We start from the raw sequence: 24,371 nt of genomic DNA, 5'->3' as shown, positions 1-24,371 counted from the left end.
GAAGGTGAGTCTTCGGAAGAAATGGACTCCATATATACTGCTTTTCGAGAACATCGCGGGTGAACCCGACAGATTCTCAGGAAGTAAGTTATTTGAAAAGACTGAATGAACCATTGGCCTCCAAGTCAATTACCAGCACATAACGAAGGCTCTCAAGTCGCGCTAATGAAGCATTCCATATAGACCAAGCGGCGGGCCCAGACTCTAACATTGCTGTGTCGGTTATGGACCGGTCATCCATAGTTTGTGCACCCAGCACTCCTATAGGTTGCCCAGGCACCGTTGTACTATTGTGTACCGTATCATATCTCTTTACGGTGTCTGGAGTTTCTTTTCCTAACTTTCCCGTGGCTGGAGTGACTTGCGTGAAATTTACAGTTTTGGCTCTGAAAGTCGACAAGAGCCATTACAAAATTGTCAGATGTCCGCATTCCCCAATGTACCGTTGTTGCTGTTGCCATGCCTATGCATGGAGCATACATGAGCGGCAAGCCTGTGCCTGATTGGTAAAGAGCCTTTCGCAAGGGGCTTCTTACCGGCAGGCCATTTTTCAGAGTTTGAAGAATCATTGTTGTTCAATACTGGAGCCAGTCTAACGAAATAGAAGGAAATAAAAATAAAATACAATAATAACCCAATGCGAGAAGTACCCGGAAGGTCCCAACAGCTCGACTAGAGGCAAAGAGGTCCTTCCAAGGTACTTCTCGCAGGTGCGCGCGCGCTGTCCCAATTTTATGCCGTCACTTCTTAGGGGCGTGGCTTACCACTCAAGATATATTTTGTACTAAAACAAAATGCAAATAATTAGTAAATACTATATCAAAGTCCTTAACAAGTCCTTAGTCTTTTTGCATGCAAGTGAAGTTGAAATACCATTGCAAAGTCTTTAGTGTTTTGAACGAATTTCCAAGGTAATGGACAACACGGTCCACAGCCAGCAGGGCCGGCAAAGAGGTACTTCTTGCAGGTATCCAACTCATTGTTGGACACCATTGAGCCCTAACAATTGCCGCATGCAGATTTATGGAAGAAATTCTTAAATTGATTGAGAATACGATTGTATGATGGTATACTTTCAAAGCCTTTGTGTTAAAACTAACATGAAATTAAATGTCGATTTGTTTTCTTTTTTCATGAATATTTCGTACCAAATTAAGTCATGTAATAAAAAAAAATATATGGATGATATGTTTAAATATCCATACAATTATGGACGGACTGGCTGTGTCGGCTTTTATTAAGTCTATGAATTTGCTGTAAATGTTTTCTTTTAATGGAATTTTATGTTTGAAATGCTCTGATTTGTATAGACTTGTGTATGAGCTACATTATTGCTGAAATCATCTATGAAGTGCTTTTCGATTTATTGTATGTTTCAATTACTTGTTTTTTTCTTTTGTGTTCAGTAGGTTTATTGCTTTGATGCATTTTCTTTTGTAAAGTTTTTTTGCAAACCAAATAAAATAAAAAAAATAAGATACTTAGACTAATCAGTTTATGTAAAAATGATGTAAACATTCTCTGAAGATAGAAAGTTATTATGCAACACTTAGTGCAAACAAGTCACTTTAAAGCAATCACCCAACAAACCATCCATGCTCTTATGCGCATAACGAAATTAGACATTCTTGTTTTATTGAATTGTTTTGTATTTTCTTAATTCGATGTCTGATAACAATTGGTATGGAGAGGATTTTATTAGTTGATCTAGACTAGTTATTCAGATGCGTTTTAATAGTTATGGGTGTTTGAGTGCATTGTGAAAGTACCCATTAGCAAGACAATAGCAGGCAGGTTGTGTTTTTCTGTAGACAAGCTGCCTGCCCTTATGTTGTCTTTTGTGGGCGACTTCCCACCATTGAAACTTACGGGATCACTATTATTTTTTTTTAATAAAAGGAATATTGAGTTTATCCCACATCCAGGGGTGGGATTGTGGAGTGTGTGTAGGTGGAGGGGACGTGGGAGAATTGGGGGCAGGTGTCCATAAAAGAAAATAACTGATATATTCCATAGATTAAAATCATTGCAACCTCCACTTCTAAAGGCAAAATGCAATAAACGGTCTAGGCCAGACTATTGGCTTGTTCTCAATTGTAAGTAATACAGCTCTAATGGAGAGCAGTTTAATGGCTGCAGCAGACAAGGCAAACAATGACGGTTAAGCCAATCCTTCCAAAGACTCTGTCCCCGTTAAAGGTTGCTTGACTGATTGATGTGCACATGGAGGTCTACATTAAAGACGCTGTATAGCCTTATGAAGCGAGAGTACACTAGTTTGATCACAAAAGCTCTACTGGGGTGTACAAGTCTTGAACCTAAGACCTAGCGGACAGTTTAAAAGACATCGTTTTCCAATGTCATGTGTGAAATAAACATTCCTGGCTTTCAGGCTCATAGCCTAATGCATTCTGCTAACTGATAGTCCAGCATGTGTGTACACAGGAATGCAAAATGGCACGCACTACACACGACAGGATTTACAGAAAATGATTTTAGATTGGTTACCTCATACTTTGAGAAACACGATTGTGAATGACGTCGTGATGTTAGGTGAGAAAAGGGACCGAAGCTATACTTTAGGATTCTCACATTAAGCAGTTAAAGGGATTATTTTTCTTAGGCAGAAGTAAAAACATTGACTTCTGCCAATCAAGCAGGTTCAGCCCCTGGGGCCAGGTACACATGTTCAAACTCATGTATGTATGAATTCTGACACGGCAGTCTCTGCCTTTCAGTTAGGCAGTGAATAAAACGGTTACCATTTAGTTTATAATAGGGACATCGGTTACTTACAATCTTTCATGTTAGGAGGTACTACCTGTGATGCAGTGAAGTTTGCTCCTTGCGCCAAGTGGTCTGTAGACTAATTGTAGCTTATGTATAACCGGCAGTGGGTGTTGCCCCTCCCTAATGCTCACGCTGTCACTGTCAGGCAGAGCGTTCATCCTCGGTAAACCTAGCAGAGAAGCAGCAGCAACCTGCAAGACATGCTACCTTGTGACTACAGGACACGTGATCTTGCTGGCCGCGAGCGGACGATGAACCGCCCCTCACCTTCTCACCCCCTCCCCCACCCACACACCACGTTCCTAGAGGGGCCTAGGACAACGTGGGAGGTTCATATGGGTACAGGAGGGTCTCTGGGGACATTCAAATACCTTAATTGATTAGGCTTCCGATGAGGCGAATTCGGGGAAGACTTTCATACACCTCCACTTACATTAATCAGCACTAATCTGTAGTGGCATTGTGGGATTGTGGCATGAAAGCCAAAGAAGATGGCTCGTTAGGTCTCTCCCTTCTTTGGCCCTCATTTAACGCAACCGTACCCCGCCAAACCGGTCACTCCCGGAACAGGACGCGGTGCAAGTAGGTTGCGTCCATTTAGGGAGCGACAGTCCTAGCTCTGGGGCGTGGTTCCGCATGTCCTTAGATAATCGGGCATTATTAAACGCGTACTGTACGGAGGTTGCAAACTTGGATGATTTGAATGTACAGATTGGCTCGATCACTGGTCCAGGTCAGAGAGAAAGGCGGTTTACATGCCGTCACATCAACTCACTAGTGGCCGGGCCCGTACAGTCACACCAGCGTCACAGATCTCGGGCGCAAGAGCTTGGCGGAGGAGGTCCAGAGAACAACGACCATCAAAACTAAGATCCCCACCACTAACCTCACAAAACAAACCGACCGCTGTAGGAGAGTTACATTCAGTACCTGCGGATGGCGAAGTGTAGAGCCCCGTTGTGTCAGAGAAAGCAGAGACCTGTCAAGGCGACCTGTGCACCCAGCGAGCCCGTCACCAGACGGGCAAAGTACACGCACACGGGAGAGTAGCTTTGTGCCGGTAACAGGTGGAGAAACTAAGGGTCAAGCTTAGCACAGCCACTGTTACGCATTGTTGGGCGGGGGGGGGGGGGGGGCTGTGGGGGATCTCGCTGGAGTCATGCTATGGAGAGACGCCCCCTGACGCTTAGAGTTCTCTCGGGTCTGAGGCAATCTAGACGGCATGCAGGTATTTTACACTATGCAATACAAGCGACCGCTCCAAAGTAAAACTGCCTTCAGGTAGAGTGACTGTTGCTAGAGACAGGCCCGGCTGAAGTAGTATTGGGGGCCCATTTCAATTCGATTGCCCCCCCACACACCCCTGCTTAGAACGGAAAGCAATCTGAGGCCCCCATGAGGGGCATACATAACAATGGAGTAAAGATAAGGTTAATTATAGCCTCCAATGTTCACTAGACGGCGAGCCAACAGGGAGCTGAAACACTGAATGCCCAATGAATATATCTATGAATCCTTTTATAAGTGGCAGACGTGGAGGAACCAGTGTTGGAAAACAACAATGTGGTAACACTTCTGTTTTCCCCCCCATTGGAAGCGATAGCCGGATGGGCACCAGCAAACGCAGCAAAGCACACACTGCAAGCCCCAGAACGTAATTGATACATGAATGAATCTATTGTCTTGTTATTAGACTGCTGACTGGCAATAAGGTGGCAGTTACTGTGGGACCGCGGAGGAGGCTCGAGGTCATTACCCTGACGATGTCCCTGGCTAGAGTACTAAAAAGATCCGGCGCCCACACCCATAGCTCACCTGTCCTAGCAGCGAGCGGGTGATCCTGCCCAGTCTATAGCAGGAGGTATGGGTACACTTTCTCCAAGTTTCGAGCTTGCAGCATGGCTTCCCACTTAAGTTATCGCGCGCGCGCACACACACGGGTGCACGGTTGCTAATCGGAATACCGCCCAGAAGCGGTTACAAAACGCTACAGGGGAAAGGGAGAGTAGGCAAAAGGTGAGCAGCTAAGAGTAAACTGAAGCATGCACATTCTGCAAAAGGTTAGGTTGCTTGAATTACGCCTAGCATTACCTAAAAGCTACACTATCTCACAGCACAATCGTGCAAGAAGAGGGTCGTAATAGGAGGGGGGGTGATGGCAGACGAAGTTTGGGAGAATGGGGCTAAACGTTGATCTTCAAAGCACCCAGTTCAGTGTGCATATATGTTGCAATTCAGGAAATATGTTCTATGACCGAACACTTTTTTGAGAGCGGAATGCCAGTTGCACCCAAGAGGGTAAGATCAACAGAAGAGCCAGGATGGCTATATTCGATTCACCCAAGGATGCTCTCCCATGTATGAGCAAGCGAGCGAACAGGAACTGGGAAAGGGGATACATCCCAACCCGCCCCAAACATGTTTATTGAGTATTGGGCTAAACGGTGAACGTGAACTATACGGCGAAAATCAAAAGAACACCGTAGATTTAGAACAATCAACCCGTTGAACTACTTCTGTTGCAGCTTTGGCGACTCCGGCAGCATTACCTCCTCACCCCTTCATAATTAGTTGAAGGACGATACTTTCCTTTGAAAGCGGAAGGGGAAAAAATACACAAGTGACACACTGAGCTTCTGTATTTGCCCTCCTTCTGTTTGCACAGTAGAGATGGCCACCAGAGGGTTCGCATAAGCAGACACACCATCTATCATAACTCCTCCTTACTGGTCTCAAAAATACCGTCACACAGTGGCAGGGGCAACCATAAACTAGAGGTTACACATGCAGACAGATTCAAATAGAGAGGGGCCAGCAGGTCACAGAGACAAACACATAAGGGGCACTAACAAATACAGAGACAAACCGAGGAAAACTGACAGGAAGCGGGGCAGAAAGCAAGAAGTACCCAGCCAGTTCAGACTTAAGTACACACGATTGCGCACTCTAGTCCCTCTCCCACAGCAAGCTTGTTCGAATCTTTCGCCTGCCGGTTCCCTTTATCTCACAAGGAATCCATCACCTTTCACCTCATATACAGACCACCTCGCAGGAGTGACTTTCAATGCTGACATGTTCGACGTCAAACTAGGACACACTAAATGTTTTACCATCCCCGAGTTTCATAGCAACAACCACACTCGAAAGCACGCTTTTTGCACTTACCAGATCCATGGACCTTAAGAAAATTGTGCTATCCCTCACAAACGAAGAGAACACCCTAGACTGGGTATTTACATCATGCCCACTCACCTGCACAGACCTGATCCCGCTCAACCGTTAATCACCAACTCGACCATGACCTACAACAGGTCACATTAAAAGCCCCCTCACTCTGCATCGCTCATTGAAAACCTTCCCGGTCAATAAGCTGGAAGCAAACATACCCACCTCAGGGAATGCCTAGGTCCACCTAGAATTATTCAACAACTCAGCTATGAATATGGTGGACACCCAAGGCCCCTTAAAGCCACCAAGCCAAGACCAAACAATCCGATCCTTGGTACACCCCCCACCCCAAGATCACCTCGATCGACTGCTCAGAGTCAGTGCAAAAACCATTACCATGGAGATCTACCTAAATATCTCTATGCCAACCATATGTTTCGGATTAACCAGCAAACAATGCTTACTACTCCACCATTGCAACAGCCTCTAATAGGAGCTAATCCCTCTGAAGTAGTAAATCATTGTACATCACCCAAACCAGAAGTGCACTAGAAACATGCAACGGAATAAACTATTTTATTGAAACAAATATACAAAATGTGACATCTCGAATCAACCTTCCACAGCATTAGGCCCTCCTGCACTTCAGCAGGCACACTACCCCACTGGACTGAACTCTCCCCTCGGTCCCTCTACCGCCTAAAAACAATCGTCTCTCAAACCTACTTCCGACTCGGATATCCTCCTGGCCTCCATCATTAAACAATTCATGGGCCCTGCACTCAATGCACTAATCAGCATCATTAATGCCTCCCTCACAGAAGGGTCATCCCCAGCCACCCTCAACACGGGTCTCATTTGACGTCTTTTGAAGGAAAGAAAGCCACCCTGGTGCCAAACCAGCTGGCCAACTTCCGGCCTATTTTAAACCTAAAGTTAATCAGCAACATATTGGAAAAAGCAGCTACACAACTACTCGCCAGAATCAATCGACTGCACCGCTTAAACGATTATCAGTATGGGTTCTGTCTGAGTAGTATCGAGATAGCCACAATCGAGTGGGTGGATGATGCCTACCAAATCATGGATAAAGACAATGTGCCTCCTTGACCTCTCAGCTGCATTTGACTGTCGACCAATAGATCGTCCATGGCAACAGGATGGGATTCTCTGGCAATTTCCTGAATCTGTATACCTCCAACCTCGCGGGCAGACACCAGGACAGCCAAGAAAAACACACGCTTTCTAACGGACTCCCTGCAGAGTCCATGGGTCCATCCTCTCACCGATACTTTTTAACCTCAACACTGATTTACAGTGTATACTCCTCAAAGACCCAGATATAGCCATCAACCAATATGTGGATGACACTGTTCTACACAAGAATAGAAATCCCACAGGACACGAGTCATCTCCACCATTACCTAGCCATCATCCAGTCTTGGATGTTAGCTGTCTACCACAAACTTAACCCAGCCAAGACCAAATTCATCCTCATCGGTCCCCCCGCTAAACAACTTGTCCAACAATGGCTGAATGATATGCCACTAAAAGTCCTTGCTGCAGAAATCCACCCATCGCAACAGGACTTACAATCTACATCCTACACAAACTATATTGGCTCCCTCCACAGGTCAGGATACTGTTAAAGACAGTATGCATCATCTACGAAGCAGCCAGTAGTAGCACACCTGCATGGCTGGCAGCTAAGCTCCATATATCTGCTGGCACATGCTCCAACTTGCTCATATCACAACTAGCCCACAAAGAAAGGACCCGCAAATAATACTGGTCTACCCTCTGGAACTCTATCCCAACGCCCCCACAATTCTCCAATTTGGCAACTCTCTCAAAGAGTGGCTTTTTCAACGGCACTCAACCATGAACTAATCCCAATGGATGCACAGAACGCAAATCACAGTACTGTCCTACTGTTAAAAGATGTCAGCCCAAACACTGATTTCCCAAACCTTGTACAGCACTATGCTGCTTTTGCGCACAGCCCACGCTTCAAACAATACAAATAAATATACACAGTGAATGATCTTATCACCATTTAACATTAGCAAAAGAAACCAAGTAGAAAGGGGGTGCACGTGGTAAAGGAAATATTGAGGCGAAGAGCTGGGCATACATATAAAATGACAGCCTAAGAAGAAACGACAGAATTACTTCTGTGCTGCAGGAGTAGAAAAAAAGGGGAAATAGTGGCTAAAGCACCTACTCTGCCCTCCAGCTGCTACAAAGCAACCGAAACACACCGCCAACACCACATGGCCTACCGTCCCGCGTTCCAACACGTGTCCCGATGAAAACGCTACCTCATGTGTGGGTGCACCTACCTGGGTACCAAGCGGAAAGCCTAAAACATCCCTAACCCCAAGTCTTTTCGGACAACTGAATGTCACAATTTTTTCAGATGGGCACACCATGCAGATATGGGCCTAGGGTGTCCAAGCCACCAAGTAAAACAGGGAACCCCATCCATTTCTGAAAAGAGGACACCCGTGGGAATACACAGAGGTCTGACTTGCACAGAGCGGGCAAGAATTTATTACCCAGAACACCCGACAAAGTGAACATTGCGTTTTTTCCCCCACCAATATCACACTTTGTCGGGGATTGTGGGTAATAAATTCTGGGCTGCTTCGCCCAAGTCAGACCTCTGTGCATTACCACGGATGTCCCCTTTTCAGAAATACATGGCGTTCTGAGTTTTCCTTGATGGTTTGGACACCCTAGGCCCAAATCTGTATGGTGTGCACATTAGTGAAATAAAGCAGTTAGAGCTGCGGAGTCCTCTTTTTTAGGGGGCTGTGTGGCAAAGGACTAATATGAATCTAAAATGCAACAAGAATACCACAAAAACAGCTACCCGCCTACACACGTGCCAGGTGTGTGTAGTTGCACAACGTGCTACCTTTCATGTCGATAAATTATGTGCGACAGAAAACAGAGAAATACAAAAATTGTACTTTGGTAATATTCTATTTGATATTTCAAAGGAAATGTGAAAAAAAGTGGTCAATACATATTGTGACATTTCCACCCAATAATGTGCACTGAGGGCATTCTGAAATCCCAATTTGGGAGATCTATATAAATCAAGTCCTGAAGACGGGTCCGACGCATGCCTGATAGCATCAAATAACTAGCTACTGAGCCTGTTTAACCATCTTTTGCCAGGACCCAGAAACACTCTTTGGTGTCGACAAAGTCAAGGACAGAAAAATTAACAAAGTCAAGGATAGTGAATTGCATCAAGGTTTCATTTAATAATAGGATGTCACCTTATTTGTTTACTAACCTCACTACATCACCAGTATCTGACGAATGTGTTCAGTTAAAACCAACTGGTCAAGACAATTGTTTTTCAGTATAGGTTCTCTTATGGAATGGTATGGTCATTTTTGTCTCTCCTGTTTTTAATTTTTCTAAGTGTTTTGTATCCATGAATTAAAATATGTATTTCTGTGTGTTTTCTGGTGTGCACATTAGTCAAACTCCTGCTCTGCGAAGAGTTGGGGTTACCAGCGTTTTAGGCTTTCCCCTTGGGGCCCAAGTAGATGCACCCACACGTGAGGTACTGTTTTCATCAGGACACCTGTGGGAAGGTATGACATTTGTTGTGTTTTTGTGGTTTTGTGGTTTTCATAACATTTTGACCCATTTGCTGGTGCCCTTTGTCACACAACCCTGTAATTTCCCAAATGTGCCCTACATTTAGTTGCTGCTTTAGGCACCCTACACTTTTCTAACCTGCACAATTCACCTACTCTTGATTTACACCTGGTAAACACGTCTGTTCAGGCCGTAAGCATAAAACTCCTGTGTACCATGGCTCAGTGTCTGGCTTGTGGTAATGCTTGTTTTGTGAAACACTACAAAAGATGTGTGCTTTCCTAACTGCAAGAGTCGGGGGAATGTAGCAGAACATTGTTTTTCTCAAAATTCGTAGAAGCCATTGCCGTACCAAGCCAACCATGTCCACCACATACATTTTTCTTCCCCCAGTTATTTTCCCGCTTCCCCCCAAACCATGGCATTTTCCCCTAATAGTTGTTGCCCGACCTACGCAAATCACCCCTTACTAAACTTGGAATTTTGTCTACTTTTCAGAAATGTATGCCTTTCTGTCCTCGGCTTTCTTACCCTTTTTTCATTCCGCCCATGCATGTCCAATTGGTAAAAAATGGCCAAAAATCGCCTACCTCTCACAAAACGGTCGATCAAAATATTTTTTTTTTCGTTTCCACTCAACCTGTTCTTGAAGGCCAGGAAATTGGAGAATTCAGCACAGCAAACCATTTGTTCCTAGCTCTTACAAGGAAAAAAACCACAGGCTTCTTTGTACATCATTCTATTGCCATTTTCTTGAAAAAACACAAACTTTGCCATTTGTGGTTCTTTTCTCTCACCCCCCCCCGCCCCCACAGCAACCTAGGATTTCTGGGTGGCGTTACGTCCTCCTACATGTGGGGAGAGAAAAAAAAAGGGCCAAATTTGGCCGAGATACCTCACGTAACAAAAAAAAGTTAGAAGGCATTGAATGGCGACATACCAAAATCACCACAAAAGCCCTTGGCACTGGGGGGGTGAAAGGGGTGGGGGGAACTCCCATGGCGCTTAAAGTGCTACGAGGGTCCAACCTATGTAACCTCGCCTCCTCCTTGCTAGGATGGGGGTGGGTATAGAAAGAAGGCAAAACAAGGTTTTGGCCTATGTGGAAGTCAGAAGGGATTTTGGGTAAAAATGAAGGTTTAACCTTAACAACCCTATCCTTATGGAAGATAGTAAAAGGTGGCTTAGATGAAAGTGCCTGCAATTCGCTCGCTCTACGGGCTGATGTTAGAGCTACCAATAGAATGGTTTTAAAGGTTAACAACCTTAAGGGACAGGAGTATAAAGGTTAACAAGCTGCACACATTAGAAATTTTAGAACCAAATTAAGAACCAAACTGGAACCTGGAATGGAGATAGGGGGTGGGGGATGGAGGAATGGGGGACAAAAGGGTGACACATTGGTGAGCTCCTTTAGAAATGGTGTCACCAGTGTAATTTAAGTAAGAACATTCCTCTGACGAGTGCTTAAAGATGGACAGCGCCTCCAAATAGCCTTTAATAGTATCGGGAGCCCCAAATTGGCTTAATATAGCAGAAAGGATAATATATCTGGTGTTTTACATAAAGGATCTACATTATTTTCTCTGCACCAGTTGCAGAATTTGTTCCAACGGCAACAGTACAAAGACATTGTTGCTGGCCTCCTGGCCAAAAGAAAAATCTCCATTACGTCATCTGGGAAGTGCCAATCCTTGTATCTCAGCCTTTCAGAAACCAAGTGTGAGGATTGAGCATTTTAAACTCTGGATGGAGAACCCAAACCTCCTCTTGCGAGAGAAGGTCCTCTTTCTGGAAGATGTTTTGGAGGACAGATGGACATGTCCAGAAGGTCCGGGTACCACGTGCTCCTATCCCAACCTGAGGCAATTAGGATCATGTGTTTCCTGAACGTTCTCAACCTCCTGATCATGCGAGGAATGGCGGGGACTGGAGAAACGCATACTGTTGTGGAAATGCCCAGTCCACCACAAACGCGTCTCAGAGCTTCTCTTGGAGGAAATTCGCTAACGCAATACAGTTCGCACTTCCGGTTGACACCAGTCACAAACACATCCACTTGAGGGGTTCCCCAGAGGGTGAATATCTCCTCAAGGACTTCCTAAGCTAGTTCCCACTCGGGAGATACTGTGCTCTGCCTGCTCAGAGCATTCGCCGCCGTGTTCGCCTCTCTGGCTACGTGAACTGCTTATAGGGAGATTTCTTCTTGAATTGCCCAGTACCAGAGCTGCATTGCCTCTCAGCACAGTGGAAGTGACCCTACACCACCTCTCTTGTTGAAGTAGTACATGGCCACTCTGTTGGGAGTCATTACCATCAGAATATTCTTTCCCCGTACAGAGGGCAGAAAGGCCTTCAGGGCTAGTCCCATTGCCCGCAGCCCCAAAAGATTGATATGTAGTTTGGACTCCGATGGAGACCAACAACGCTAACTGTTAGATTGTTGGTGTAGGCTCCCCACACCCAGTGAGTGAGGCGTCCATCACTACTGTTATCTCAAGCCATGGTTGCCAAAAAAGGTTTTCTTCAGAATCTTGTCCTTGCAGGCCCACCACAGAAGATCCTGTGCAACCCTCCTTGGAACCTGAAGTAGGTCCGACATCTCTCCTAAGAAATGGGAACATTGATTCCTGAGAGCCCATTGAAGGGAACTCCCTTCTCAGGTGGGCCTCTGGCACCAGAAAAATGCAGGATGCCGTGAGGCCAAGCAACCTCAAAAACAAAAACAAAAATTATAATTCGAAGGCCGGGAGACACTGGGTACTTTTAAATTTGGTGACCATCTGTAGAATGTCTTTGAGCCCTCACCTTGGATGGCAAGCTCTTTCCCAAGGATGTTTCCAGAACAGCTCTGATGAACTGGAGTTTGAGGTGGTGTCATATGGGACTTCTTGTAATTGAGTGAGAAACCCAGTCTGTGAAGGGAGTGTCAGGTGACGCGAAGATGTATCAAGGACTTGTTCAGGAGAACGCGCCATGGTCAGCCAATCGTCTAGGTAGGGGTAATTGTAATGCATCTCTTTGTAATGTAAATTTTTGTAATGTAATATTTTCCTTCCTCACTGTAACTAACAGTTTCAACAAGAATGCTCCCAGATACCTCTGGGTTAGGTGCGCTTCATAAATGAATACATGATAAATTCCCCCTCTACTGAGACTCGCCGCCACTATCAGTTTGGAGGTCAGCCCAAAGGGGAGAACTTAAAATTGATAATGAGAACCTCCAATTGCAAACCTCAGGTATTTTCTGTGCTCGAGATGGATTGGCACATGACAAGCATCCTGAAGGTCCAATGACACCCTCCAATCCTAGAGTTGGAGGGAATGAAGAATCTCAGAAAGTGTGACCATCTTGAACTTGTCCTTCCTGAGGCACTTGTTCAAGTATCTCAACTCCAAGATGGGTCTCAGTCCTACGTTCTTTTTGGGTATTAGGAAATAAGGGGAATACCAACCCTTGGTCCTCCCCGCTACAGGCACCAGTTCTATAGCGCCTTTCTCTAGCAGGGTTAAAATCTCCTGCACAAGGAGCGGATCTAGAATCCTTAAAGAGTGGTTCCCTGGTGGATTGTTCTGAGGTCTCTGTATAAAAGGAAGGCAGTAAACGTGGGCTACAGTTTCTAAAGCCAAAGCATCCAAAGTAATGTCTCGCCATTCTTCTAGATTCTGAGACAGTCTGCCTCCCACTGGTGAACTGTGACTCAAGACCTCAGGGAGGTTTTGAGGCAGCTGATGCAATGGCAGATGGTAAAGATGTACGGTACTTCTTGGTCAAGTTTTTATTTACAGCCGGATTGGTTTCCAGTGTTTCCCATTTCATCGCCACACTTTTTTACAAGGCAATATGAAAAATGGTAATATAGGATCCAATTGAGGACCCTTGTCTAGGATGTCCTACTCCACTATTTTAGACATAAGTTGTCTGTAGGACGCATCATCATGCTCTCCAGCCTCTGGTCTCCCAAACTCCACTCAGGTGAGGTATCAACCCCATTTCCAGTCGTAGGTTGTCAGAGGTCTCTCAACCTTGACTCCTCTGCTATAAAACTCTCTGGTCCATTTGGCGTACCATATTAGAAGCCAAATGGAGCCTAGTTATGTGAGGGTTCATCCTCCACATTCTCCTCATATATAGTAAGACACTTACAACAGTCCTTTCTTGGCAGAGGTACATAGGTCTTCTCAGGTATATGGGGTTTTACAAATAATGGATTCGACGCTGGAGGAACCGTCAAAACATTTTTCATTGGCACCATAGGCTTTAGAGGGGCGCTCTGCGTCGATGGCGCAGCTGGTGTCGATGCCTTCGGTGTCGAAGGCGAGGGTTTGACTGGCGTCAAAGGTGCCGTCGGCAAAGGTGTCGATGGGGTTTGGGCTGAGTGATCAGTCAATGTTTTGTCATCGGATCGAGGACTTGACAACTCTAGATGTGGATCGGGCCCGAACGCACGCAGGTTTTAGGTCGAGCCCTTTCCTTCCCGGCTTCTTTCGAAGGCGCGGCAGGAGCATGGCGCGGAGGTTTCTGTTTATCAAATATTTTGAGCATTTCTGCTCTGAAGGCCGCCCACTCGGCCGAAATGGATTTTTGTAGTTGGGCAAGATACCAAGATGCCCTCCGAGGGGAAGCGTTTGATGATGAAGACGAAGAAATCGACCTATGGTGCCTTCTCTTAGACTTCTTAGGAGGACGAGGAGGAATGGCGAGAGCCACTCCTCGATTGCCTTACCTCCTTCCTCCGAGGAGAGTCGCCTCTCGACTCATTGGTTGAAGGTTTCTTGGCCTAGGTAGGGGATTTAGGGATTCGACCTACCTTCAATTACCCATTTTGTTCCTTCAAGGCCTCTCCTGTCATCGACTGGCACTTGGAGCAGTATGAGGTGTTATGGTCTACCCAGGGGCACCACAAACATATGAAGAGGATCAGTCAATGTCATTTTTGACTCACAATCACAACATTTTTCGAACCTGGTCTTCGGTGCCGTCGAAGACATTTTCTCGATTTTCTTTTGAAATAACGAAGTTGTCACAGAAAGCCGTATTTCTCAAAGCTAAAGCTGTGGCGGTATTGAAGCCAACGGGGGCTGCGCGTGCTATATATGCCTTCAATGACATTCTCAAGACGGAGGCCCCCGAGAGACATCGAGTCGACACCATCGACACAGCGCCCTCTGCTGAAAATATTTTCTGAAGCAACTGAAGCTGGATATTGAATATCAAAGATTAGGAATATGTGGGAGGCCATAATCCATTCAAAAGGCAGCATTGAAATTGGGCGATAGTTGGAGAAGACCGAGGCGTCCAGTGATGGCTTTTTAAGCAGGTGGATCACCAGTGCTTCTTTCAATTTAGAGGGTATTAAGCCATGAACCAGCGAAGAGTTCACAGCTTCTACAAGAACCACACCAAAACCCTCTGGCGCCTGCTTAAATAGGCGCAAAGGAATATCGTCAAGGGGTGGTGACTTAAGGCCTGCCACCACTTTGCTGGCCCCCACTCCACTCGAGAGCATAAAGCAATCGAATGGGGTGCCGACCAGCTGTATAGGATTTGGCTGTGCAGGAGAGAACTCTGAAAGTATGGCTCAGCCATCCTTTGGTGCTCCCTTGCTAGAGATGTTTTTCCAAATTCCCTTAATTTTGTCAACAAAAAAGCTGGACAAATTAACAATTAACATAGTACCTGTGAATTTGAGGACCCAGAAATCCTGACCGAATTGGAAGCTTTTTACGATAGAGTTTTTTTCAGGGCATTTATAGCCGACTCAATTGAGTGGCCAAAGTATGCCGGTTTAGCTGTTTTTATGGCTTTATGATATACTGTATGTTTTTTTAAACTCTCGCCAAATGAGTTATAGCGTTTCCTCAATATACGTTCTGCTTGGCGGGTCAGGAGACGAAGACGAAGCTCTGATTTAAACCAGGGTGCAGAGGGAGTGGCATGGGCAGTGGTCCATTTAAAGGGGGCCAATTAATTCGCTGTGGCGTCAACGCAGCCAACAGTCTACCCATGGGAGACGGAATTGGCCCGGGTCCTTGCAATTGCCGCTAGGTAATGGCATGACATTTTTCATAACAGAAGATCAGGATCCACCAGGATCCACTCTGCACAGATCCATTGGAAGAGATTCTTTCCAATTTCTGGATAACACAGGCCTCTCCGGTGCCTGAAAAGAGGAATAAGCCTGTGGTTAGACCAGGAAAGCGGGTGACTAGGAAAGATATGCATCAATTGAAGAACCCCAAAAATAAGGTTAATAGGGCCCATGACAAATTGCATCAGCCGCAGCTGACTTATTGCTTTCAAGAAGACTTTAGGAAAACAGGCAGAGCCAGCCTCGGCCCAAAGATTAAAGTCCCCCAAGGTAATGAGTTTCTGATATTGCAACAATAAGTTGGAGACGTCATTCAGGAAGACTCTCAAAATTTGCTGAAGGGGGGGTGATAACGACATTAACTACTACTATGGCTAGTAAATGCTCCTTTTGCCTCTATAGAGGAGGTCAATAACAGACAGACAATCTGCATTATGGATCAGGGCTACTCCTCCCCCCTGGATGTGGAGAAAATTTACCAGTAGGATAGCATAACCTGGCGGCAGGGCTTGCACCACATTTGGTCCTGAGCAGTCTGAGAGCCAGGTCTCAGTGATAAACACCAAATCTGGCAAATTATAAAAGTGCACATTTCTAACTATGTGCCACTAGTGAGTGTGTATTAATGAAACAAGGTCTGAGAGGACCTTTAAGAGGCACACTTGATGACAGAATTGAATGTGCGCCGAAGGACACGTCCCAGCCCACGGGAAAATGGGTGTCCATAGGCGCCAGTGCAAGTCATTGTGACCAAAGTTCCTCAGAATGGCACGACCAAAGCATGGACTCTACGCGGACGAGCGCAGACAAGCCAGATTTTGGCCTGACTTCGGGCTGCGCTCCCGGCGAGCTTTCATAAATATCTGTCATTGTATTGCAGAGACCAGTCCCGGCAACAGACTCAGAAAGCATGGGAATACTCACCACCAGCTATGCAGGCGCGATTGAAAACAAGGATAGCTGGGAAATGTAGCACAAGCACCGGTTTCAAAAGTCCACCCATCCTTTGTACTTTTCTGATGTTGCAGCGCAGGGTCCGTTTTGCAGCTTCATAATCAAATGCATTTTTATGCTTGCAGGGGTGTACCACAAGCTGCCTTTGTGGTAGAGATCCTGTCGTTAGAGCCAATGGACCCAGTCGATCACCCATATCAGACACACTTTAGCATAGCAAAAATTGGATACTCGTGTTTATAGGAGACACTTCGGGGCCCACACAGCTTTACATATGTTTGTGTACAGCTGATTCGGTTACCGGAATTATTTACTTTTACACCAGCCCCACACTTTTGTTTTCGCCCTGTGGTACCCATTTTAAGTGCCAATACCATCGTAGAGTGGTCACTATAATGTGACCCACATACCTGTAGTGACTCAACCATCACAGCACTCATTACTAACAAAGAGGTAGTCAAGGGTAGATTTGTTATTCTATGACCAGGTAGGTTTCCATGGGCTGATCACCCTCGGGTCTGCCGTTTAGCATAAACATTCCCCATTCCTTAAGAAGGGATACCGAGCTAGCCCCCCTTCTGCATTTGCCCTCTAGTTTTAACACGCTAACTGGGTGTATAGACATTTAGGTCGCCACCTACTATTGCACATTCATTACCCCTAATGGCAAACTACTCGGCACACAATCTGTCTAGGGATTCCTGCTCTGCCTCCAGGCTTACTAATACTGGTGGAATGTATAGGTTTACCAATAGGATCAGACAACAGGCACTGCCACTTCCGATCCTTGCCTCAATGTCCAACATTTTATTGGATTTGAATAACATTCTTACAGTCTCAAGTCCAAGCTTTGCCCGATTGCCACAATCCATCCCCTAAATGGACGGCCACGTAAGCCTTTAGCCGCCTATCGTTGAAACGCCACATACTCCTCTAGGATTTGGTCAACCCGGTTTCCTGCAAAAATAAGATATCATGTTCACACAAAAATGGCAATGACCCAGTTTTACCCAGGAAATGGCTATGCCCCCTGGTATTCCATGTTAGTAGCTTTACTGTTAATGCACATTCCGTCAGGTTTTTCCTTATAAATCTTTTAAACCACTCCCATCCATGGACGCGGTCTGTGCTAGTTTGCAATGCTTGAATTTCCCCCACTTTCTTGTGAGGAAAATCCACCTGGGGCTCATTTTACAACCTGAGAAAACAGCTGTATTGGCTCTTTCTCCGGATTTTGAGCATGGGATGGTGTATCCACCAGATACCCCACCTTTAAGAGAGTCTTTGTGCGCTCAAACAAGTGCCGATACTTAACTGCCTCCCTCATGGGTCACTGGTTTCACAAAACTAAAGTCTGCCAAAGACAGGACTACTCACTGCAAGTACTTTATAAAAGATTAGTAGCAGATCCGATCTATTTGTTCTTTTCACAGAAAAAGTTAGGCTCCCCTCCCCAGGGTAAAGATATTTTCATCCAGGCGCCTGGGTGATATGCCTCCTTCACCTGCACCACCAGCTACTTGTGGTAAATGGTTGCAGAGGCATTTCTGCTGGTCAGTGGTCGGCACAGAAACCAAATTCACTGGGGTACAGTCGACTACCTCAAGAGCCGGGGGTTGGATGGTTTTCACAACTTCACATGCACCCCCTCCGGTCCCAATTTGACACTGCGGACTGCCATCTTCCAATAACCAGCTAGTCAGTGCTATGTCAATTTTTGGCAGCCTCTTCTGTTTTCTGGACACTTTTCTCTTGACCTTCCTTTTGAAACCCACTCATGAAATATGGCCGTAGAGTGCAAGGGTTCTGGCAAAAGGACTTTAGACAGCTGTGCCCAAAGCAACATTTTGGTTGGTGCTAGATTGGGCTTTAGCCCGTTTTGCCAGCTTTCATTCTTTTCTGGTCATATGTATCGATATTTCAGACAATGCTGCATCCATTAATAATGAGGCCTCAGAAGGTCCCACCTTTGCCTGATCGATTACAATACGGCCTTTCCCACCCGCTTGCGGGCTCACTTTCACCAACACTTCAAGTCTGTTATCCAATAAAGCCAGGGTACTTCCCTGGCTCTGCACACCCTCAAGTATTATCCCACATAATTTCACTAGACGTTTTACAGCAAAATGCACCACATCTACCAGGCCTTTGTTTCCTTCTTTTTGGTCGAATCCGTCACGGTGGAGATACTTCGATCCCCATCAACCGTCTGCGACGCTTGGTACAAATCGGGGAGTATAGACAGCTGTTGATGCTCATCTTGAGGGGGCAGCAGGCCATTTAGTTGTTGTGGGCTTACGGGTGGCGAGATCCAACCTTTGTAGGAGTCGCCCCCATTTGAGCACGCTTGGGCATTTCCTCCACTCGTATACTGTTGGTTGCCTGCACAGAGTAGCTAGCACATGGCCAGCAATGAGTTATTGATATCGCCAAAGTCACAGTCGGATATCTTAGGAATAGCGCCTTAAACCTTTTTTCAGGGGCATGTCATCATACTGTCCAGCTTGTAAGTCAATAATTTTGATGACATTGGCTGCAGGTACTATGCTTTGCTCTATTTCGCCCGGCCCTCCCCTCAACAGGCTTATAACCTAGTCGGTGCCATTTTTCAAACGAGCCGTTGCTCACGTAGTGGTTTTGCCGGCAGACTTGCCCCTCATTTCGATCAAGTATACTTTAAAACAGGCTGGCCAGAAGTCTGAAGCTTGTTGCCGCCTTCACTGTGGTAATGTCAGTCGAGGTATAGGGCACACCCTCCAGCCCCTCAACACAACACACTCAGCGCAACGCGTTTTGCACTACCTGATGGTCTTAATAGAGGCTTTCAAAAGTTAAAGGGACAGCGCACTGTAACGCCAGTAAAGAACTCATAACAGTTCTCTAGTGTACACAGTCCACCACAACACTCTGCTAACACTGCTGCTATAAGGGTACCGGTACTGCCATAATGGTATTGTATGGCCAGAACATTGCAACAGCTGGCAATTAGGTTTAGCCCCTCAATATATCACAGTGCCTGACAATGCCCTTCTAATGCTCATGCAAGAGGCAAAACTATCAGCTTTGCCAATAGGTGCTATTAACAAGAATTCAGTGCGAGGACACACATCGAATATAATGCACACTTGGTTGATACCCTTTCATTACGCCAGGAACTTGTTTATAGTTGCAAATATGCCATTACCTTACAAAAGGCTGCTGAGAAATAACATGGGTTATCTCTTAAAGCACAGAGTTAGCCCAAAAAGATCCTATGGAAAGGGTGTTTTTTTAGAAGGGGAGGAGCAGGAAGTAGCTGAGAATGATCATAGGGACTAGCATGGCTAAGGAAGGCCATTGGCTGAATGATGATCTAAACAATCTCTCACAGCATGCGTGTCGTCCTCACCCCGCCCGCTTCACATCCCCATCTCCCTGCTAGCATTTCTCATGTCAATAGTTGCGACTTAGGCATCCTATTATTGTGCCACTTCTTAAATTTGCAATTCTAGAGCTCTCAAGTGACTATGTGTAAGAAGGTCACTCAGTCCTGTTTCTTTTACCCTTTGGGTCCCGGTACCTGTAGGTTTTTTATTCCCATTTGAAATTTAGGACACCTACAAGCCCCAGACTCTTAGCAAAAAGAGGACTGTCAGCCTTCTCCCTCATGGCCACAGGAAACGTAGAAGACTGATGTCTGCCTTCGCTCCTATCAGAATAAAACATTTGATATCAGACTGCAATGTTACCAGTGAGCTCAAAAGTACTTCAAGAAAGCATTTTGGATTTTCCTCCACCTGCAAACCAATGGCTAGGATGGTCTACTGTAATTAGCTTGTACCCACTGTTCCCCTCCAGCCCACTCGAGAGCAGGGCAAATTGAAAATAAAAAAGGAGTCACTGTAAATATTTCAGGAAATGTTTTGAGAAATGCAAATATATGAACAGCAGGGTTCGAAATTGACAGGAGCTGGGAGCTATTTAGCTTCTGGTTATAGCCATGTGTAATGCGTATGCAAAAATGAGCTAAAAAAACATGGCGCTGCCATTTTGAACATTCACTTCCAAACCGGAATGAAAGTCGACATTTCGATGGGCTCGTTAGAAAGCAGACATGAATTCTGCAGTGGTAGTAAGATTACATTTTGAAACTGATGAGCTCACCATGGAGAATAGTTATGGTATTCTTCGCTCAAAGACGAGCTGAGAAGGGAGTAGGAGCTGTGCAGGTGCATTGACAAGGGGTGCTGGCAATGAGGACGTGGCACGAACTGGGTTTTTCCACTACTGACCTGATGTTTCCACTCTGTGCCTTCAATGCATGCCGTCTGCCCTTCGGCCGGGGACGGTTGGCAACCTAGGATGGGTGGAGATTTTAATACCCCATAAGAGCAGAAGTATCCTGATGGCAGACAGAATTGGAACCACAGTGATGAAGTCTCACTGAGAGGGAGGACACTCCGCTCCGGACCCCGTTAACATGAGTGATCTATCTGCTTTCCTGCCTTGGTACTGGGTAGTGTTGTAATAGCTGAGACTACACTAACGGTGATGTAGCTCATTATACAATTACTCCTAATTGTGTGTTTATGTGTAACCGATTGTATTTATTCGCATATTTAGCTGTATACTGAGGTTTGTGAATTAATGGTATGTAAAGAGCCAATTATATTGTAATAGTTGGTGTATGTGTGTATTATTGCCTTTGTGAGTCCAAGAACTTTTTGGTTTGTGTAATAGGGTAAGTGGCTTGGATAGTCAGACGTATCAGAAAAGCAAAACACCAAGGTGAGCCTGGTTTACATGAAACCAGGATATACTTCTAAAGAGAATAAAAAATACATGCAAGATACAGTTTGAGCATATTGGATAGTATAAAATGGGCAAAATATCAGAGTTTGAAACTGGCGCAAAGTTAGACTTTCTGCTGCACACTATGTACTAGCTCTCCAGCAGTAGCTCCTGCCTAACTGGCTATGCCAGATACCCAGGATCTGCTTTTTGCTCCTGGTCAACGCATCTCAATTTCGATCCCTGGAAAAGAGGCAACTGAAAAAGCTGTCAGAGAAAAAGGTGTGCATAGGTTATAGGCAAACAAGGAATGGAGTGTACACCATACAAATCAAAGACATGGAAGTATTGACATTTTGCAGCTACCACTGTGCAAATGTTCCAGTTAGCACAGCAACAAGCCCAGGATGCACATTAATAGTTCTTTCAAAATCACCATCATGGATTTTCTTACCAATGGTCCACAAAAGGTGTGGACCAAAACTTCCCAAAGATATTCATGACACCAAGGTAACATGTGAATAAGACATTTTGATATTTCATTAGATACCGCTTATTGAGAAACAAAGTGATGCCCACTTAATACATAGTTGGAGGTAAAGAGGACACTCAAATAGAATGATGGTATGAAATGGGCACATCCAGGTTAAAGCTGCTCATGAATAATCATGTCATAACATGTTTTTGTACCATGTCTGGATCAGCACATTTTAAAGTGGGGAATCTGCTGTATAATAGTCAACCGAAATCACATTACTTTACAGCTCTAATACTGCCCCATATCAGGTTTGATTAGTCCGATTAAACCGATTGGCTTTTTCAGTGCTTATTTTTACAGGACTTCATGGCAGTGAACAGATACAAATAAAAAAGGCTGCCCACTTGGTGAAGGCATTTTTATTAGATCTGTAGCACATGTGACAACTGCAATAAAGCCATTCAACTCTCTAGCCTTCCCCCTGCCCGAGTGTCCAGGGTTGTTGACGAACTGAAGCCTTTGCGCTGGCGCAACGTGGGACTTAATTTAAGGAGAAGCCAAGCTGTGCAGCAGAGAGCAAGTGTCCTCGAAGTGCCTCAACACCTGCCCCGGGGACAAAATCAGCCAGAGGTCTAGGTATGGGAATACGACGCCACCACTGCCATCAACTTGATGAATAACCTAAATGTGGAGGTCCGGACAAAGAGGAGCACTTTCAACTGAGTGCCCCTTATGATGAACCCTAGTACGTGCTTCAGTTAGATCAGCATGTGGTGTCCTGAATGCCCAGTAATGCCTTCTTTTGTCTCTACCTTTGAGGAAGCACTAGCATGAAGGGCAAAAGAGAAAGCTTTAGGTCACATCTGAGATCAAGAGCTCATGATCCACAAGTCTCCCAAAAACCTTATACCAGATCTTGCACAAACTGGGAATTATTCACAAGGGAGGGGCTAGCTGAACATAGACATCAACCCCAGCATATTCATCTACCTCCTCCTCTACAGTAGATGACATGAGGGATATGGGCAAAGAGTAGTGGCCCCAAAGTTGGGATCTGGGCACAATAACTTAACTGCGAGATAAAAACTATCCCCCATGCCCCCCCACCATCCCTCTCTAGCAGACACAATCCTGTGTGAGTGGGCATAAGTGGACAAAAACATCAATTACAAGCTCCCAACTGAAAATATATGACTTGGAAGGGACTGACCATATTTTGGCCACTTCAATGGTGGTCGATACCAGCATGGTGAATCTAATTCGGAGCAATCAGCAGAGGATGCCTTTCCTGCAGACACTGGACTGCAAGATCAATGTCACACTGAAAAAGTAATTTACAGGGTCAATCTTGGCGATTAGCTCAGTAGGATACATGACATACCATGAACTCTGTTTTGAAGGACTGACTCCTTATTGCAGTCATTAGGAGGTACTGGCTTCTCCCCATTAATTGAGCCGATTCAGATGAAAGGAGAGTGGACCTCCGATCTGATCTTTGTAATGTACGAGTGAGCGCATTCCCCATAGGCGCTTCAGCTATGGGCCAGCACAATTTGTGGACAAAGGACTGGAGAGCAGAACATTCACAAAAAGGGCCAGGCTCGTTAAGCGACCGTTCTCTGGGATGCAGCTTCCTGGGAATCAGATTTGTAACGCACTGAAGAGAGGCTATGAGGGGTGTCAAGAGGGCTTCAACATTCCAGGCAAATGCAAAGCCACCAGCATCAACCCATTCCAGTTAAAAAGGCAGAAATATCAGCCAATGTCACACGGACCTTGTGCTGGCAAACCTACTTCTGCAGTGCAATACCCATCTACTGTGTATGCCCAACAATCTGAACTCATTGCAATTTGCGGACACCAGCCCTTCTCAAGGTTTGGGAAAACCCAGAGCTTCTGTTCTGCATAGGTTTTAGGCAAATGGTGCTCAGACGATGGTCAATATCACCATTCGAATAGAATACTGCAGTACTAAGTTGCTCTGTTTACCTCAAAAGCTTAGTTACGGCAATAAAATAAGAGCGAGATGCATCATAGGACTGTTATGACATACTAGCGGTACCACCCAGCATTGCACGGGTCTGCAGCTGTCACGCACGTGGGGGTCTGCTATAGCCTTGGGTATGTTCTATGGTGTCAACGCCCTATTTTTGAAAATTCACAAAATCGTCAATCTACCGAAATCACCTAAACTGATAGTGCAAGGCGGCCCTTGTTGCACCCCCGTGCGGGGCAAATGGGTGGGGTTGGTCAAATTTCACTATCACCAGTGCACCCCAGACTGGTATGCCAACATGGTGTGCTAACTTTCTATTCTTGGAAAAGTCGCAAAATCGTCAATCTCCCGAAATCGCAGGCCTAATGAGTGAGGTTGGTTTTATTTCACCATTGCAGTACACACCAGACTGAGATGCCGACCTTGGGCAAAAATGTCAGCACACCAACTGTTATGGGACTGGAGCCAACCCCGAACATACAAAACACACTTTACAAATATA

General features: G+C 45.5%; 1 protein-coding gene across 3 annotated transcripts in view; it reads right to left on the bottom strand.

The window, feature by feature from the left end:
- LOC138511228 (long-chain-fatty-acid--CoA ligase ACSBG2-like) overlaps positions 1-24,371 on the bottom strand; it is a 1,364,724-nt gene that overhangs the window by 1,332,267 nt on the left and 8,086 nt on the right. The window contains exon 1 of one of the 3 annotated variants that reach the window (XM_069626770.1): positions 4,606-4,726. The exons of 1 other annotated variant lie outside the window; for it this stretch is intronic. The gene's annotated coding sequence lies outside the window, so the exon portion shown is untranslated. Of the gene's footprint in view, positions 1-3,720; positions 3,875-4,605; positions 4,727-24,371 lie in introns of those variants that run through there. One more of the 3 variants, XM_069626769.1, reaches the window with a different exon arrangement.

The sequence above is a fragment of the Ambystoma mexicanum genome, chromosome 6p (genome assembly GCF_040938575.1).
Source record: "Ambystoma mexicanum isolate Mex_15411 chromosome 6p, UKY_AmexF1_1, whole genome shotgun sequence".
Lineage (NCBI taxonomy): Eukaryota > Metazoa > Chordata > Amphibia > Caudata > Ambystomatidae > Ambystoma > Ambystoma mexicanum.
Note: the sequence above shows the minus strand (reverse complement) of the source record. Positions and strands in the feature narration are given on the sequence as shown.